The sequence below is a fragment of the Magnolia sinica genome, chromosome 16, assembly GCF_029962835.1.
Source record: "Magnolia sinica isolate HGM2019 chromosome 16, MsV1, whole genome shotgun sequence".
Classification (NCBI taxonomy): Eukaryota; Viridiplantae; Streptophyta; class Magnoliopsida; order Magnoliales; family Magnoliaceae; genus Magnolia; species Magnolia sinica.
Genome location: NC_080588.1, coordinates 56,241,341 through 56,244,269, shown reverse-complemented (window position 1 = coordinate 56,244,269; position 2,929 = coordinate 56,241,341). Strand labels below are relative to the sequence as shown.

Genomic DNA, 2,929 nt, shown 5'->3' with positions numbered 1-2,929 from the left:
TTCCTATTTTGTAGGCCTTTAAGATAGAAATTTCTAATTCGGTAAGCTCCTTCCCTACTTTCTATTTTTCAGTTCTCTTTTAGTAATTTACTTTCTAGTTTAGGTCTTTCCTAATTTATTTTAGAAATTTCCACTTTCATTTAGGAACTCTTTCTTTTAGAAGCTAGTCACCGCTATCTTTCTTTTAAAGGATTGTTCTTCTCTTTTTAAACTAACTAATTTTGTTTTATTTTGCGGGTTTTTAACTTAGGGACTTCAAGTTGGTAATTTCTTTCTAACTCTCTCTTTCTTTCTAGATTTTCTTTCCTTTCTTAGGATTAGGTTTTTGAGGGCTACGAGTGTTTCATGCCCAAGTGGGCCCGTGACAACACTCGACGTCTCTGATCAAGGAGGATTGGTTGAGGGGTTGATTATCCATCGCAGACTAGACACCGCTCGAAATCCCATGAATTAATCGAAGTTATGGTCAAGACCAACCTCCTCTACTTCCATCCAGGGTGGAGGATACTCAAGATGAGAATGAGGTGTATCAGTGCACCCCCGCCTCGTACTTTACGAGATTATCTACAACCGGGGAGTGAGTATGTCCTCATGCATGATTTTTCAAAACACAAGACAAATGGACATCAAGCCAGAGTTATCCAACTCCTTCCCAAATTCCATGGACTTGAATCGAAAGTCCATATTTGCATTTGAAAGAGTTTAATAAGATTATGGCTACATTATGTTTTCCTAATGTATCCGAGGATACAATTAGGCTGAAACTATTTCCTTTTTCCTTAAAAGAGAAAGCTAATACGTGGTTATATTCACTGCGTACAAGATCCATTGGCACATGGAACGACATGCAGAGGGAATTCATAAAAAAATTCTTCCCACATCATAAAACAATTACCCTCAGAAAAGCAATCATGAACTTCGCCTAAAAGGAAGATGAAACATTCTTCCAATGTTGGGAAAGGTTCAAAGATTTGGTCAGTTCATGCCCACAACACGGATTTGAAACGTGGCGCATTACAAATTTTTTCTATGATGGACTGACATCTTCCATGCACCAAATGGTCGAGACAATGTGTAATGGAGAGTTCATTAATAAAGATGTTGACGAGGTATGGGATTACCTCGATAGTCTTGCTGAAAAAACACAATCATGGGACTATTACCCAATGGCGAACACCACGTCTAGGCCGACTCAATTAAAGGAGAAAGGTGGATTATATCTCTTGAAAGAAGAGGATGATCTCAAGTGTAAAGTGACTACGCTTATAAAGAAAGTTGAGGCCATGGAAGGAAAGAAGGATAAGGTTAATGAAATTGTTTGCGGCATCTGTGATTGCAACATTCATACAACTGAAAATTGTCCTACAATACCCGCCTTTCAAGGAGTGTTGAATGAACAAGCTAATGCCGTAAACAACTATCAAAGACCTTTTACTGGACCTAACTCCAATACATACAATCCTGGTTGGAGGAATGGACAAACGGCTACCCCTCAAGGTTTCTTCAACCAAAATCCAAATCAAGTGAAACCTCAAGAGGAACCGGTTCAAAATTCCATACAAGAACTGGCTCAGGCAATGCGGGGAATTACAGATTTTATGCAAAAGATAGATTCTCGTATGATGGTTATAGAAAAGGAGATGCTTCCTGCACAACCTCTCCCCAATCCTAAACCGCAGTACGAGATTAATGATCCCGGCTCTTCAAATCAGATGGGGCACGCTAAATCCATCACCACTCTTAGGAGTGGAAAGATCATTGATAAAACTCTTCCGGTTAGACCCGAAAAGCCTCAAGAACCAGAAGGGGATAACAATGATGGATCTAGTGATGCCCCACAAAAATTAGAACCGAACCTTCTCGGGAGGTAATCGACCATTCCCAACGGTTGGTTTCACCAAAACCTCTCCCTAACTCTCGGATATCTTAGAGGTGTTGAAACAAGTGAAAGTCAACATTCCTCTATTTGATGTCGTAAAACAGATACCTTCATATGTCAAATTCTTGAAAGACTTATGCACGACCAAACGACGGAGAGTATTCAAAAGAAGATCTTCTTGACCGAGAAAGTAAGTGTCATCCTAAAGCAAGAAGTGCTACAGAAATTCAAAGATCCCGATAGCCCAACCATATCATGTGTAATCAGGGACCATCGAATTGATCATGCACTTCTTGACTTAGGAGCGAGCGTTAATCTGATTCCCTACTCAGTATACAAACAATTAGGTTTGAGTGAATTAAAACCCACCCTAACCACACTACAACTTGCTAATCGCTCTGTTCATATACCCAGAGGGATAATTAAGGATGTGTTGGTCCAAGTTGATAGATTTTACTACCTTGTAGATTTTATCATCCTGGACGCCGAACCCATCAATAACATAAGCACTCAGATCCCTGTCATTCTTAGCCGCCCATTCCTTGCCACTTCAAATGCAATTATCAATTGCAGGAATGGTGTCATGACTATGTCTTTTGGGAATATGACATTGGAGTCAAACATCTTTTTCAATAACGGCAGAAACTTAGAGGATGATGACGATTTCTACGACATTAACATGATTGACTCTTTCATGGAAGATACGACACCTCTAACCTTATCCTCCGACCATCTAGAGACGTGCCTGGCCCACTCCTATGATTTTGATGATGACATGATTGGGGAGACGTGCGCCTTGCTTGATACTGCACCGGTACTTCAAGTTAATCGGTGGAGGCCACAATTTGAAGAATTGCCACAAACCGATGTAGTGCCTCTACCGTCTAACCTCAAGCCGCCGAAGCTTGACCTAAAACCTTTGCCCTATGATTTGAAATATGCCTATTTAGGTCAAGATGAGACATACCCGGTGGGGATCTCTGCCCACCTGGAGAAAGAACAGGAGAGTATGCTCATTTCTACTCTCATTGAGCATAAAGGAGCCCTGGG

At 40.7% G+C, this 2,929-nt stretch overlaps 1 non-coding gene across 1 annotated transcript; it reads right to left on the bottom strand.

Moving 5' to 3' along the window:
• Positions 1-893: 893 nt before the first annotated feature.
• LOC131229992 (small nucleolar RNA R71) lies at positions 894-1,000 on the bottom strand. Its single transcript, XR_009163723.1, has one exon. It is a non-coding gene; the product is annotated as a small nucleolar RNA R71 (small nucleolar RNA).
• Positions 1,001-2,929: the final 1,929 nt, after the last annotated feature.